A 16,646-nucleotide genomic window follows, 5' to 3' on the forward strand; every position below is an offset into this window, starting at 1 on the left:
GGTCGTATTTTTGGGTTGTTTCACCTACACTTCCTTCCGTATAATATCTCAAAGGGAGGACGATCGATACTCGCGTGGTAGCTGTTGTTTTATGATAATTCAACCAATGGGAGGTAAGTATCCCAGCTACCACCGAAGTCTAGCAAACATGCCCGCAGCATATCGTCCAGAGTTTGGGTGGTCCGCTCGCTCTGACCATCCGTCTGCGGATGAAAAGTGGTGCTAAAGTGGAGACTAGTTCCCAAATCGCCGTGGAATTTCTTCCAGAACCTGGAAGTAAACTGCACGTCCCTGTCTTAAATCACTGACACTGGCACCCCGTGCCGCGCCACCACCTCTCGAATGTAGATGTCGACGAACTTCTCGGCCGATATTTGAATGATTGACCCGTTAGGGGATGGTATGTTTTCCCTTTGATTGTGTACAAACTCCTATTGGCTCACGAAGCATTTGTTGACACTTGTTTCATTGCTTTGTGCCTTTATGATTGGTATACGTTGCTTAGAAGCTTGTCTTGGTGAGATGGGTTCATTTTTGGGTAGTTTATCCTTAGAATAAAGATGCCACTTGGAAACGTTATTTAATTTTTGATACTTATGCTTCCGCTACAATTAAATACTTTTGATATTTTGGTTTTGAATTGAACGTAATGTTGTGGTTTGAAATGTTTTTGAAATAAACAATGTTTTCAGTCTTCCATTGCATTTTCCGTTAAAAGATTTTAGAATAAATGAAAAAAAAATCGAACAAAAATCATGACGTTACAAGTTAGTATTAGAGCCATGCTGTGAGTGAACTGAATAATGCCGGTGTTCAAACTCACAATTTGGTTGGCTCAATTAGGACCTTTAGGTACTTAAAGGGGGGAGGGTGTGTGTTGAGCGTTGTAGGATAGTTGCTTATAAACTTTCCCTTCCTAATATTTGTATATGCATCTAAAAAAAGTAACTCTTTATAAATTAGGATAATGTCGAACGCTGAGGAGAATGTGAATATTGGAAGAACGGGCGGAAGCCAGAACAACTGCACTCCCGGGACACCGCCGTTCATGTTTCAAACCCCACCCATTAACCGCCAGCCACGTGCAGTTGTGAGATTGAAGACCACTTTAGTCGAGGCCATGGATGACGCCCACAAGATAGAGAATGATATAGCCATTCAGGATCGTACCACGACAAGGTCCATGGAAAAGCGCAAGTGGGAGGCTTCATCTGATTCCTTAAAGAAGAAGAGTCACCATCAGATACAGAGCGACAAACCAGAGTACTGTAAGAAATGTCACTCTTCACATAGAGGTCCATGCAACAGTAGCACCGTGAGTTGTATACGTTGCGGTAAAATGGGACATCGTCATGAGGATTGTAAAAGTACTGAGCTGATGTGCTATAATTGTAGACAGATGGGTCATATCAGTGCCCAGTGCCCCAATCCCAAGGTTGAAATGGATGTTGGTGGGAAGAAAGATGAAGCATCAAAGGTGAAAGCTCGTGCTTTTAATATGACAACTGATGAGGTAACTTTCAGAACTTTCTTAGTTAATTATATACATGCTTATGTGTCATCTGTGCTCGTGTGTTATCCGTGTTTGTGTGTTACCTGTGATCTTGTGTTATCTGATGCTAGTATTAATAAATATTTGGTATCACTTCTGTGCTCATATGTAGTATACAACGAACTCGAGGAGTTTTTGAAGTTAAATATTATGGTATCCGTTCTTGAACCAGTTGTAACATGGTTAATATTTGATATTTGTGTTATCTCTTTTAGTGAACACATTTTTCCTATGACATTGATTCATTTTGGGATTATAACTTGATGAGACGACTTAGAGACAAATTGATGTAATTATTTAGAGATTCCGAGGAAGGAATCTTCTTAAGTAGGGGAGAATTGTAACGACCCAAAAATTCTCTACTTTAGTGAAGTTAGTTTTCTGTTACGTAGAATTAAGTTTTACGTGCGTTCAGGTCCGGCCTTATGTAGTGATAAACAAAGATAGGGCTTAGGGCCCCCACTTTTAAGGGGCCCCACTTAAACTCAATTTCCGATTACCAGGTCCATATTTCATTTGGCCGTTCCCAAAAAAATCCAATGCCCTGCACGCCTTTTTCGGAACCGTTGCACGCTTAACGCCTCAAAAGAGTTTCTGTTTTTCTTATTGTACAAGCGATGATTATTGCTCTTCTTCTTCCTTCTCCATTCTCGGCTTGAACACTCTTGAATACTCTGAAGTCGGAACCGTTGAAATACATTACATTCTATCTTCTTCTTCCTTCTCCTTTCTTGGCTTCTTCATTCTCCATTGAAGGCTATCACATACTCACGGTATCACTGAAACGGTAATATATTTGCAATTTTTTTCACTTTTCACTTTTTATTTTTTCATTATGTGCCATGTTGTCATTTGATTATCTAATTATGGCTAATACTTAAAGCTGATTAGGGTTATTGGCTTTGGTTTGTGGAATTGTAATGGAATCAGAATTTGTTTTTTTTCCGATCAAAATCATGTTTATTTTAAAAATCCCGATTGAAGGTAGATTGGTAATGGCCATGTTCAATCAAAATCATTTCTAACTTGTCTGACTATACAACATCTCTTGTTCTTTAGCAGATTCAAACGGGAATGAATCTTTCTTAATCTGATTTTTTATTCCATGGGTTAATACTTTTCGGTTCTTATTTTTTCATTTATCTAATTTTTTTTATCCATTGTTCGTTGATTACAAAGACTACAATATATACAATCAGTGAATCAAGTTGGATTGTTGGAATGAATTTTAGTTTTCAGTTTTCCGTATTATGACAAGGGGCCCCAAATTTTTGGTTTGCTTAGAGCCCCAAACCTATTGAAACGGCCCTGCGTGCGTTTACGGTGTGAGATTAGATATGTTTAATATTTAACAAAATAAACAAAACATATTTAATTAGTGTTTTAAGATTTTAATATAGATTAAAACAATTTATAAGATTTAGTTAATAGTTAATATGTGTTAAAGGTATTTAAGTAATATTATGATTTAATTAACACTCAAAGTATTAAAAAATGGTTTATTTTATATGTAAAAAGAAATTAAGCGGTTATAACAAAAAAACATCATATTAAAATATGGTGAAGGTCATTATTAATACAAGTATCAAAGATAAGGAGATATAATTGTAAATTACAATTCAATTTGTGAATTGAATTATCAAGGTAACTTACGTTTGTATATTAGTTTTAAATAACCCTATGCGATTAGGAAAACTGCCGCAACCTATCTGTTCTTCTTCGTTTCCGTTACCATATCGATTCGCATCAAACCCCTTCCTTGGGGCCGCCATATTTACGTCGACCACAGAAGAAGGAAGAGAGGGAAAAGCAAAATGAGAACGAGATAGTAAAACACATTTGGCCTTGTTCTTACTGTTGTGCGATCAATACCAGGTATGTAGATATTAACTCGGGATTGAATGTCTGAAATTGTTATTATGATCACTCTTGCTACCAAAAGCCGAATCAAAGCCTATGTCACTATGTGTTATGAGATGATTTATGCCTCCTTATATACTCGATCCCAACAGCCCTATATGTTGGTGTTTTAACCCTTTTTAGTTATTGAATGACTTTGAATCTGTACCTAAGCATGTCTTGATTACTATCCGCGCCTCGTTGCCAATGTTTCTTTTGTAAGATCCTTGCTAGCTGCCCGATCTCTTTTTCCATTGGCCTCGACTAATACCATACGTAGAGTGGTCATCATGGGTTTATAGGTTAAAAATTCTTCGTAACCTTATATTCGAATTGATATTTGGTGATTCTTATACCAGTTCAAACCCTTATACAAATTCACCTACTATTTATAAATTATAGTATAATTATATTGGCCGCTTTTAGAATAAAATATGAAGTTACATTTAAAATCGTGGGTAACAAGTTATATGATTTAAATTTATAAAATGCCAAGTAAAATGGAAGGTGTTTTAACAAATACTAATAATGAATCATGCTGAATAATTCCTAAGTTAATGTGGTAATATATTTTGACTTAATATCATTACATCATTATTAATAAGACTAAATAATGAGATTGGGCCATGGACGCATTATTTTGGTTACAGTGATTAATAGTATGTTGATGTGGTTCAAAGTTCTTTAATGATGTTATTAAACCGTATATATATAACTTTTACTTACATTGTAAATTGTAGTAAAATTTTCAAGAAGATTAATAAGAGTAAAACGTTATTAATTGGCTAACATGTTTTATTATAAGTTTTTCTATTAGTTAAAAATGGACACATGAGTATAATTGCATGTATTATGTTTAGGTCATCGACGACTTAACGAGATTACGAGGTGACGGCTAGGGCAACCCTATATATCATAAAGTTACGGTGAGTCAATAGACTTTTCATAAACCTTGTACATAGTCGAAAACTACTTTCCGGAAACAACTCGATTAGTCAAATTAGAATATTATTAATTGTTGATTATGCATATATGTGCAGTATGAGATATGTCATTGTTTTTCCTTTTGTGATATTTGTATGCTTAGTAAATTTGGTTGATATGCTTATCTTTGGTACTTGATACGATTAACTGCAACTATGATATGCTATATGAAATTCTTGATATTTTACTATGATCTTGTTGAGTATCTTCTGGGTATAAATGTTATGAATCTTGATTATGATAATATGAATATTGCATGCTTGTGAATCTTGATTATGATAATACCAATATTGCATGCTTGTACTTGATTTACGATTGATTATGTGGGGTTATGCATACAGGGCAAGGGTAGAACCTAGCAGTTAGCATGAAACCCTATCCGGATACATTTGAGCCTGGTTGGTTGAAAAATACCTTCTAGGAAAAGAGCTTAAGCCATTTACGAGTTGCTCGGTCTTTCTAGATGCCCGTGCGACACATGGTACGTGTACACTTCGGTGTTTGCAGACTGGAGTGATGTTAGCCATTCAAACGAGGCTTGTACAAACATCACGTAGGTGTTGGGAGGTGGCGGACGAATGCCACCGCTTGTACCAACACCAGGACGACACCGTGATGTACTTGTACATTGCATAGCCGGAATAGTGAAAGTGGAGTCTTGGGGTCGGTGTGACGGGTGGGAGTCGCGAACCACTTAAAACATTTGGTTGGCTAAGCACACAAGTAGCGAATGGGGTTTTTCCTTTGGGGTTAGGTATTACTACGAGACTACCTACGCCTATACGATGATGATATATTCCTTTGATATGATTATATATGATTACGATATGATTATGCATGAAATACAATTGATGTCACACAAATGAATGATATGTGAATGGATGACACAAAGTTGAATAATTGAATTTTATATGAAAGATGATTGATTATTATTTTATAAGGGAATTTTGTTTATATTATTTGAATGATTGACCTGTTAGGGGATGGTATGTTTTCCCTTTGATTGTGTACAAACTCCTATTGGCTCACGAAGCATTTGCTGACACTTGTTTCTTTGCTTTGTGCCTTTATGATTGGTAAGGTAGCTTAGAAGCTTGGCTTGGTGAGATGGGTTCATTTTTGGGTAGTTTATCCTTAGAATAAAGATGCCACTTGGAAACGTTATTTAATTTTTGATACTTATGCTTCCGCTACAATTAAGTACTTTTGATATTTTGGTTTTGAATTGAACATAACGTTGTGGTTTGAAATGTTTTTGAAATAAACAATGTTTTCAGTCTTCCGTTGCATTTTCCGTTAAAAGATTTTAGAATAAATGAAAAAAAATTGAACAAAAATCATGACGTTACAAATCTTGAGGGCAAAAACAACCACCCCTAGCTCCAAATCATGCGTCGGGTAGTTTGCCTCGTAAGGCTTTAGATGCCTCGAAGCGTAAGCTATAACATGCCCTCTCTGCATCCACACCGCGTCCAAACCTGAGATAGACGCATCGCAGTACACTACAAAATCCTCCATGCCCTCCGGCAGGGCTAAGATTGGTGCATCGCACAATCTCTGTCTCAATGTCTCAAACGCAGCCTGCTGCTTAGGCCCCCAGCGAAAGACCACAACTTTCCTTGTCAGCCTAGTCAGAGGTACACCTATCTTGGAGAAGTCCTAGACGAATCTCTGTTAGTAGCCTGCCAGCCCAGGAAGCTTCGAATCTCAGATGGATACCTCGGGACTTCCCACCTCATCACGACTTCTACCTTGGCTGGATCCACCGAAATCCTGTTCTGGTTGACATGGTGCCCAAGAAACTGCACTTCGTGCAACCAGAACTCACACTTGGAGAACTTAGCATACAAGTTCTCCTCCTCAAAGTATCCAAAACCTCCCGCAAATGCTCCTCATGCTGCTCTCACATCTTGGAATAAACCAAGATGTCATCGATGAAAACTATCACAGACCGATTCAACATCGGTCTGCACACGCGGTTCATGAGATCCATGAATGCGGCAGGAGCATTGGTAAGGCTGAAAGGCATCACCACGAACTCATAGTGACCACAGCGTATCCAGAACGCAGTCTTCTGCACATCCTCCTCTCTGGCCCTCATCTGATGATATCCTGAACGCAGATCAATCTTGTAGAACCAAGACGCTCCCCGTAGTTGGTCAAAGAGGTCATCAATCCTTGGGAGTGGGTAACGGTTCTTCACCGTTACCTTATTAAGCTCCCGATAATCTATACACATCCTATGCGACCCGTCCTTCTTCTTCACAAATAGAATCGGGGCTCCCCAAGGTGAACGGCTCGGTCTGATGAATCCCTTGTCCAACAACTCCTGCAGCTGTGTCGACAACTCCTGTATCTTAGGAGGAGCCAACCGATACGGTGTCATGGCTATTGGAGCTGCACCAGAGACGAGGTCGATCCTGAACTCCACCTGCCTCTTCGGAGGTATCCCAGGCAACTCCTCGGAAAATACATCGGCAAAATCTCGTACCACGGGTACATTGCCCCCCGCCACCTTACCCGCCTCCTGGGTATCCATAACATAGGTGACAAATCCTACCCAACCCTGCTGGAGGTAGCGCCTCACTCTCGCTGCTGAACATAAAGTTGGTCCTCGTTGTGGCCTCTCACCCTGGATCACCAGCTCTCCCTCCTTTGGGGTCCTGATCCGCACCAACTGTTGAGCACAGTCGATCACTGCCCCATTGAGGCTTAGACAATCCATACCAATAATAACCTTGTTCCCCCACAAAGGTATGCGAACTAAGTCTACCAGGTAACGTTCCTCGAACAACATCAATACACAATCCCGGTAGACCTCTAATGCTCGCACGGACTGGTCGTCCGCAATCTCGACCTCTAAAGGGCAGTCATGCATGCCCGAAGACTCAGGAAACTTCTTGCTAAGCGCAAGAGAAACAAACGATCGGGTAGCACCCGAGTCAAACAACACCTGAACTAGGATATCATTCACATGGAATGATCCTAAACAGATCATACACATAACATATCAAAATCACAACGACATAGCCTAAAGAAATAGGAGAAGAAACCGTACCCGTCACCACATCGGGTGCAACGCAGGCCTTCTTGGCTTTCAACTAAAATGCTCGGCTCCGCACCACTGGAGCCTCTACCTTGGCCTTTCGGCCATACGTAACCCACGTTGCTGCTGGGGTCGGCGCCGTTGCTGTCGCTACTGTCAATCTAGGGCAAGTGGCCTTCTTGTGGTCCCTCTGATTGAAATGAAAGCAAATTAGGTCTGTCATCTGCAATGTGGGGGTGGGGGCAGTACAATCCCTGCTAAAATGCCCAGCCTTGCCGCACTTATAACAGCCGGAACCCGACCCAGTGCGACAAGCTCCCTCGTGTGACCAACCGCATTTTCCACAGTGGTCCCGGCCCTGCTGGCCCTTCGACCTAGAGTCGAATCCCTTGGGTTTCTTCCTCGAAACCCCTGTAACCTGCCCAGTCTTGGCCTTCCTCTTCTTGAGGTGCTCCAAATCAATCTCCCTCTCCCATGACCTGGCAATCATAGAGTCCAAGGTCGGGCATGCCGAGAAGCTGACATGCTCCCTGATGTCGGCTCTCAACATGTCGTGATAGCGGTTCCTCCTTATATCCTCATTTCCTGCATACTGGGTCACGAAAAGAGCCCTCTCCCGGAACTTGGCGGTGATCTCCACCACAGTCTCCGTAGTCTGTCTCATGTCCAAAAACTCCCTGGCCAGCTGCTGAAGCTCTACAGCTGGCGCGAACTCCGCCCTGAATCTGGTCACAAAGTCCGACCAGGTCATAGCCTCGACGACCGGGCCTCCCAATGAGTCACCAACCGACTCCTACTAATCTCTAGCTCTGTCTCTCAGACATCCCGCTGCAAAGCGGACCTTCGACCCTTCCGGGCAGAAGCTCGTCAACTGTGTAGACTCAATGTCTGCAATCCATCTCCTAGAAGCAATGGGGTCCTTCGCCCCGTGAAAATCCGGCGCACCACTCCCTCTGAAGTCCTTGAAGGACAGTGTGTGCGTACTCGCCTGGCCAGACGCCAAATCACTCCTGAATGCCCGGAGGCGATCCTCCATCAGCTCAATGATCCCCTTCTTGATCGACCCAAAAATGACCGAGGTCAGATCAAGGATGCCTCTCGTAATCTCAAACGCAATGAACTCATGTAACCCATCATCAACCTGCTCGGATCCTGTGCCCGAGCCCGATCCCGATCCTGACCTAGATCCTGAGCCTCGTGCTCCATGTCGTGTGACTACCATACTGAGAATAAACACATAAATTTTAGGATCAAAACATACCCCGAGAGATCTCACACATTATCCAAGATTCCTGGTTCCATCTTGGCCCTCCTTGACTTGAGAGTACAGATCCTCTGCTTTCAGTAGTACGGGCCCATACCACCTTCCACATCTATCCATACTTTCCTCAAGGATTGCTTCGACTTCACCAAGTCCCTTAACCAATATCCCTTTCCAACTATTCTCATCCTAGGCTTCCATAGGGCACTCTTTGACCTACTCTTCGCCATCAGCTGCACCAGGAGTCCTTACCATCCTCCCCTAACTAGCTTGAAGATACTGTTAGATGTCCGCTCACTAGTTAGTTGAAGTTAGCCAGGACCCTTATAGCACAAAGCAAGCAACATTCGTGCATCGAGTAACCATACCAAGCATTACCTAACTAGGCCATCCTACTGTTGACTAGGTAGTCCTCGCATGCAACTCACACACCAGGCATATAAGGCATCCTTCCTAGATCCTCAACCCTAATCTAGCATATAGTTCTCATAAACATATATCAGGCATAAAAGGCATCCTTCTAGATCCTTAGCCCTAATCTAGCATGCAGTTCTCAGAGTCATATATCATATAACATAACATAACAAGTATGGGTATCCTGGGGAAAACTTACTTGAGCTCGGCCGGTCGCACGCATCACACACCTTGTTCTTTCTCAAACTCTTATTCTTAGATTTAGAAAACCATTTCTTTAAAAAAAATCCTTTAGCCCAACGATTTGAGTCCAGACACCCCCGAGGGTGTGTTCGAATCCCTCAAACCAGGGCTCGGATACCAACTTGTGACATCCCAAAATTCAAGGCCAAAAATTTCATTTTTAAATAAATTGTAACATAAAACCATCGACATAAAAACATTCATAATGATATCTCATGTCACAACCAATGTGTCGATAATCCAAAACATTTCCCCATAAAAACCATTTTGTCAAAAGTAAAATAAATCAGAGTACATTCCCAGGAAGCTCCATGCGGAAAACATGTGTGTGTGTGTGATGCGCTGCTACACCGCCGACTCCTTCCCCTTGGACGAAGAGGTACCTAAAACCAAAACTAAAACTGTAAGCACGAAGCTTAGTGAGTTCCCCCATCATACCCATAGCACATAATCATCGGTATCTTTCAACCGCTAACCGGGATCTACCCTCCCCTTCGGTATCTTTCAATCGGTAACCGGGAGCTACCCTCCCCTTCGATATCTTTCAACCGGTAACCGGGAACTACCCTCCCCTTCGCTATCTTTCAACCGGTAACTGGTAACTATCTTCCCCTTCGGTATCTTTCAACCGGTAACCGGGAGCTACTCTTCCCTTCGGTATCTTTCAACCGGTACCTGGGAACTAACCTCCCCTTTGGTATCTTTCAACCAGTATCTGAGGACTATTTCACCCCCTTTCCCTATTATATATTACAGGTCATAACAATTGGTTTTATAATAACATACATAAGCATACTGAGTCACATAATGACATATCATAATCATACTACTATACATGCATGGGTTTTATCCACCCCTTCAGTATCTTTCAACCGGTAATAGTCCTCGATATCTTTCAACTGGTAACCAGGGCTAGTTTGCCCTACTACTACTGAACACATTCTCAGCACATATATATCAACCAGACAATTATCACAAAGATAACCATCTCAACCATAATCACCTACAGGTGGGTCGACGCTGGTGCCTTAGACCCACCCCTACAGGAAGGTAACTCACCTCGTAAGGCTGACTGTTGAAGAGCTGATCGACAGATGTCTGACTATTGCTCCGGTGATCCTCCGACTACAATTCCCATAAAACACTCAGTCAGACATTGATAACTTTTCTTAGGGTAAAATGACTATTTTACCCCTGACCAAGCCAAAGTCAAAGTCAAAGTCAACTTCTAGTTGACCTGACTCACCGAGTTGGGCCTCCAACTCATCGAGTCCCTACCCTTCATCTGTTCTTCTTCACACTTCTACTCGTTGAGTTTAGCAATGACTCGACGAGTTCTCCTTCTAAAACAACCTCGAATGAACCTTCATCCGACTTGTCGAGTTGTATGAACAACTCGTCGAGTTCATCTTCATTTTAGAAACAAGTCCTATCCTTGACTCGTCGAGTTGTATCAACAACTCGTCGAGTTCATCTTCAATAGTTGGGAGATTGCCTTGGACTCGCCGAGTCTGCTCATGCACTCGTCGAGTCCTTTGAACTCCAGGTCTATAGCTAAGTTGAATGCGTTAGGTCACTCCCCCGGACCTTTCTAAGGCCATTCTAACACTTACTGGGTTCCTTTGAACCCTAACATAAAAAGGGAAGTCAAGCCTCGGACTCGCCTAGTCCCAAGAACAACTCGCCGAGTCGAGGTTGTCCAAGTCTCATTTCTCAATTTTTGATGTACAACACTTGTCCAAATGATAGATCTAGGCTCCTAAGATCGATCTAGCATGTAAAGTTATGAACTTTACGTGTATACATGGGATTATGAGCTAAAAAGACCCTAAAAGAAGCTATTGAGTTGCAAGAGGCTTTCCATGGGTGCAAAGGCACTCCCTTTCTGCATTCTAACCCTTTAATGAGCCTGGATCTGAAACCTTAACCCCCACCATGCTTGCAATCATGGTTGGTCACCAAGAATAGCTTATAAAAGCCCTCAATCTCCCAAAAAAGGGATCTAATACAAGAAGGAGCAAGTTGTCGACTTTATACCTTCCAAGGACTTTAGATGATGCACAAGTTTGACTCCTCTGGCCAATCTCTTGATTCCTCAAGCTTCTCTTTCCTTCTTGCCACCACAAATCACCAAGAATCACTAAAAAGGCCTTAGATCTTCACCAAGGACGATTAGGGTTTGATATGAGGGGGTTCTGAGAGCATAAGGGACGAGGGAGGCAGAATAAGACGTTTAAATAGGGTGCAAACCCTTGGATTTAGGGTTTTGCCCTGCCAGAGTCTACTCGTCGAGTCATGCCGCCAACTCGACGAGTCTGCCACTTAACCCCCGGGTCCAAGTCGCTACTACTCGACGAGTTGTCCATCAGCTTGCCGAGTCTTAGTCCAAATTGCGAAAAACACTTGAATGAAATATATACCAGTAACCAGGTGCTACAGATATCCCATAATTTTATAGATACGTTTCATATAATAGATGTGAATGGAAAGAATATACGAAAGGTGCCGGTTAAGAACGTGATTTTAATTAGGAAGGAACGAAATTTAGTTTAAAAAACTATGATGAGGTTTAAATGCATTGAATACATTCCTTTTATAAATGACGTTAACATTAAATAAGTTATTCAAGCTTTCACATATAGTCAATATTAATTTAACTTTATTTTATTTTATGCTAACAACAAAATGAAAAAAATTATGATGATGTTTAAATAAGTTGAATATATTTCTTTTATAGATGAAGTTAACATTAAATCAGTTAGTCAAACTTTCAAATTTAGTCAATATTAGTTTCATATTATTTCATTTTAAGATGACATCATCAAAATGATTTAAGGGTTGAAATTAAGCAAGAAAACACAACGAATGACCCTAATTGTTTAATATGATGTCATCAGGTTTTTCTTTATATATATATATATATATATATATATATATATATATATATATATATATATATATATATATATATATATATATATATATATATATATAATCACCAAGTGGAAACCCAAGCATAATTTTGTTGTCTTTTATTGATAGATTAAGAAGTTGTGATCTTTACATGTGCCCACAAGAAGTTCTGCTTGGTTCAAAACAAATATGTTAGAAAAAAAAACATATCTTCAAACTGGTTGAAGAGAGAACAAAACTAAACATTAGAGAGATATCTTGCTAGAATTTGTTGCACATGAGAGTTCTTCACAATGTAGGTCAATGCATGGAGGTAAAGACCTTCTTACTGTTAACATGCACTTGAGAGTTCTTCGCGATGTATGGTGGGAGTTGTTGGCCATATTAGGGCTTAATACACCAAATACTCAGATTCAGTTTACATATAAGAATCGATGAACAAAATTAGGGGGTTAAAGACTTCACCTACTACATAGAATCAAGGAGAATGAAGACAATGATGCGAGAAGACAACGGTGAAGATGCAACGACGATGTGAGCCGGTGAAGATGCGATGACGATGGAGATTGATGGGTATACCGGACTATGAATTGTGAAGGGTTTTTATTGGGAGTGAGAGCTATAAGTTTGCGGGAATGAACATTTTGAATGAAGATTTGTAGAGGGAAGATCCTATTTAATGATGTGGTTTTTTTCTTAATAGGTGTTGAGGTAAAGCACAAATTTTGATGAGGGGTGACCACGAAGGAGTTTTATAAATTGATGGTTCATAAATAAGGATGGATTAAGATATTATTGGTGCGGTTTTTTTATTAATTAGTGGGATTATGTTTTTTGGTGCGATTTTCCTATTAATTGGTGTTGTTCATTTATTGGTGCGTTTTACAAAAAATTGCACCGAAAAACATGTTTAATGATGCGGTTTTGGTCTACGGTATCAATAAATGCGTTTGTTATTCCTTTTAATGTGATCATATAACACCGCACCAGTAAATTTTTTAAATGATGCAGTTTATTTGTGTTAGGGTAATCTTGATGGGTTAAGTGCATGGAGACGGATCGAGTTATCGGACAGATTCGGACAGATCATGGTCCTGCTTGACTTAGTTTTAGGGGTTAATAAGTAAATAAAGAAGAGTTAGTGGGTTTATTGAGTCTTTGGTTGACCGCGTATTGTGAGATATATATGCATGGCAGGCAAGGTTGTCAAGATCGGGATCCTACTTAGGATCGTTTTTTGGTTTGCAAGATCGGGATCGAGATCTTAAGATCCCACAAAATAGAATATAATTTTAATTTATAATATTTAATAATGAAAAATATTTCGAACATTTAATTTTTCGTTCAAAAGTTATAAAAACTTCAAAATATTAGTCATAAGTCACAATAGAAAATGATAAATGGTAGATTGGTAAATGGTAAAAGATATAAAGTGGTAAAACATTTCCATTTGCAAAAAAAAAAAATAAATAAATAAATAAATAAAAATAAAAATAAAGGAAGGTAGGATCGGATCGGATCTCGATCCTACGATCCTACCTCAAATACAATCATTTTACGATCCAGATCGTTTTTCATATGTAGGATCGTACGATCGTACGATCCTACAATCAGGATCGCAATTTTGACAACTATAATGGCAGGTTTTATGGTGACAATAAAGGTGTACGTGGGCTAGGTAGTTTGTTATTTTTATTGTATTTAACATGTAGTCTATAAATAGGTAAGATAGTTTTCATTAACACTGTAATCAGTTTTCTTGTTGAAAGTAATATAGAAGTGAAAAAACCCAATAACCTTGAGCAATATATGAGAGTCCATATCAGGGTGTATGTTATGGGGTTGTTTGCAGGTGGGTTAAGGAAGGCTGATTTCCAACAATTTGTGTGTTAATGCGAACCTTATTTAATGATGCGGTTTTAAATATCAACCGCACCCAAAAAAAAAAAAAATTGGCATCGCACCATTAAATGGATTTTGTACTAGTGGAACCTACAAAAGAAAGAATCGATTGAGATCATTTAGTATAGTAAATTACTAACATGCCCCTATAATTATCAGTCTCTATTAGAAACAGCTGTAGTGAGCTTATCAGTAGGTTCGAACGGAAAACAGGTGATTCCAGAAAAGAAGTTGAACTAACACCCGGTGAAAATAAATATGGACATTGTTGAGTTACCTAATGCAACAGCAGTTTCTACTGGAAGCTCACTTTTCAAACAACAAAATACAAAAATTCAATTCATATACATTAATAAAAACCCATGAAGTAATTGTGAATCAAATCTTCCTAATCTTTTTGAAAGAGATTAGCATTTGTAATCTCTTATCCGTTAATAAGCTTCTTATTAACATATACAACAGCAAATCCTTTGCATCATGAAACCAATATAATGAAAAACAAAAGAGAATATTCGGTATACTGATAATAACAGTCAATACCTTTGCACATAGCTTGACAACTTCATTTTGAGGCGAAGATAGTAAATTTGTGCTTGCATCATTATCCTCCTGAATTTAGTCCACCAGTAGAAAATTGATATTTAGAAAAGTGCACATATGTAACATATGCATCTCTCGACTTTTACAAAAGACAAGTTCATATTTAAAAAAAAAAAAAAAAGGCTAACTTGTGTTATAGTCAAAGTGAAGGCAACGTATGCGGCAACAAACAAAGATGTAATCAACGTAAGGAGTGATCCAAATTTGTATGTGACAATACCTCCTACTATTAAAATATGAAAACACATGTTACAACAAAATACAGAAAATGAAAATGTATTTTCACCATTTAACTATTTTATATAGTGATTAAACAATTATTTCTTAAACAAAAGAAAGATTACCTCAACTACTGTTGAAACAACATTAAATACCATGGCTGAAAGGATGAAGTTAATAGCTTGGGTACGACGATCAATAGTTGGATTTAAAGCCCCAGTTTCTCCACTGCAAACAAAAATCTCAATATCAAAAATTGTAAAAATCATGTAACAAAATGATAGACTACCTATGATACAAAAATTAAACAGAAAAAATTGTTAAAATAGAAAAATCTTTGACATTTTACAGTGAGAGATAGAAATAATGGATATATTACCCTGCAAAGGTTTTTCGAATGAAGTGGAATCATGCAACACGCTCCTTCGGGTAAGATTGACTCCAAAAAGAGAAAACAAAAAACAATGTAATTAAATGTGTGATGCTTATTTCTCGCATGAGTTTAAAGACACCCAATAGTTACGTATTTCAAATCTTTTAATCTCACAAAACAATAACAAGTTATCAGAAACCAAGGTCCAACTTAGAATGGTGCGAGTGGCTATGGCCTCTACCGCACTTTCAATGCCACGTAAGTCGGAACACTGGCCCTTGACTGCGGTTAGGGTGCGGCTAGGGCCGCACTTCGGCAGTAGAAGGACGCATTTGTTGATTGGCCGGCTGTTTTCTTGACCCTTTGGAACCGTAATAAAATTCAAAATTAATTTTTTTACCAACTCTATAAATACATAACATTTTTAACAAAACTAACTCACAAACACTTCATATTTTACTATCTTTTTGTTTCCAAAACTCTTGAAAATGCTATGTGATCACCCCGAGCTCTTCCCTCTGCTACCGGAAGTACCTGAAACCAAAACTGAAAACCGTAAGCACGAAGCTTAGTGAGTTCCCCAACCTACCACATACTATGCATAACCACATACTGCACATACTGGGCTACGCCCGCTATTCTGGGCCTCACCCCCTACCTCGGGCCTCGCCCGCTACAACGGCCCTGCCGCTCCAGGCCTCGCCTGGCTTCGAGCCCCGCTCGAATACAAATCTGTTTCACTTAGGCCTCGCCTGTCATAGGGCCTCGCCCGCTAACGTATAATAGCACATAAGCATATCACAACACATAAGCTAAACATATACTAATGGATCCTATCCGAAGGCCTCGCCTATCTTGAGCCTCGCCCTTGTCTTGCTATTGATGAGTCATGGAACCCCGTCCATGCTCCTACTGGTAGTGAGATTCGGGCCCAGCCCACACTCACTCTTTCCCTAAGTTAGGGCTCACCCCTGATCTGCTGCTAATGAGATGTGGAACACCATCCACACCCTGCTATTGGTGAGATACGGGACCTCGCCCACACTCACCTCCCTACCAGGCACATACAAGTATCACACAGACAACAAGTATAAACTATCACATAAACCCTTCCTTGGGCACCCGCCCGCTATTATTGGACATCGTCCTCAATATCATACTAGCATACTGTGCTTAGGGCTAACCCCCGGGTCATCTACTCATAACTACATGAGCCGACATTGTGGCCTTAGACCCATTC

The 16,646-nt window shown here is 39.9% G+C and overlaps 2 long non-coding RNA genes across 2 annotated transcripts; one reads left to right on the forward strand and one right to left on the reverse strand.

Annotated features, from left to right (window-relative positions):
- Nucleotides 1-3,170: 3,170 nt before the first annotated feature.
- LOC122198071 (uncharacterized) lies at nt 3,171-5,389 on the forward strand. Its single transcript, XR_006191902.2, has 3 exons — nt 3,171-3,427; nt 4,312-4,377; nt 4,777-5,389. It is a non-coding gene; the product is annotated as an uncharacterized LOC122198071 (long non-coding RNA).
- Nucleotides 5,390-14,441: 9,052 nt separating this feature from the next.
- Nucleotides 14,442-15,514, reverse strand: LOC111885253 (uncharacterized). Its single transcript, XR_002848057.2, has 4 exons — nt 15,413-15,514; nt 15,159-15,261; nt 14,943-15,040; nt 14,442-14,823 (listed from the first exon to the last, which is right to left on the reverse strand). It is a non-coding gene; the product is annotated as an uncharacterized LOC111885253 (long non-coding RNA).
- Between the last annotated feature and the right edge of the window lie 1,132 nt (nt 15,515-16,646).

Source organism: Lactuca sativa, chromosome 5 (assembly GCF_002870075.4).
Source record: "Lactuca sativa cultivar Salinas chromosome 5, Lsat_Salinas_v11, whole genome shotgun sequence".
In the NCBI taxonomy this organism is placed as follows: Eukaryota; Viridiplantae; Streptophyta; class Magnoliopsida; order Asterales; family Asteraceae; genus Lactuca; species Lactuca sativa.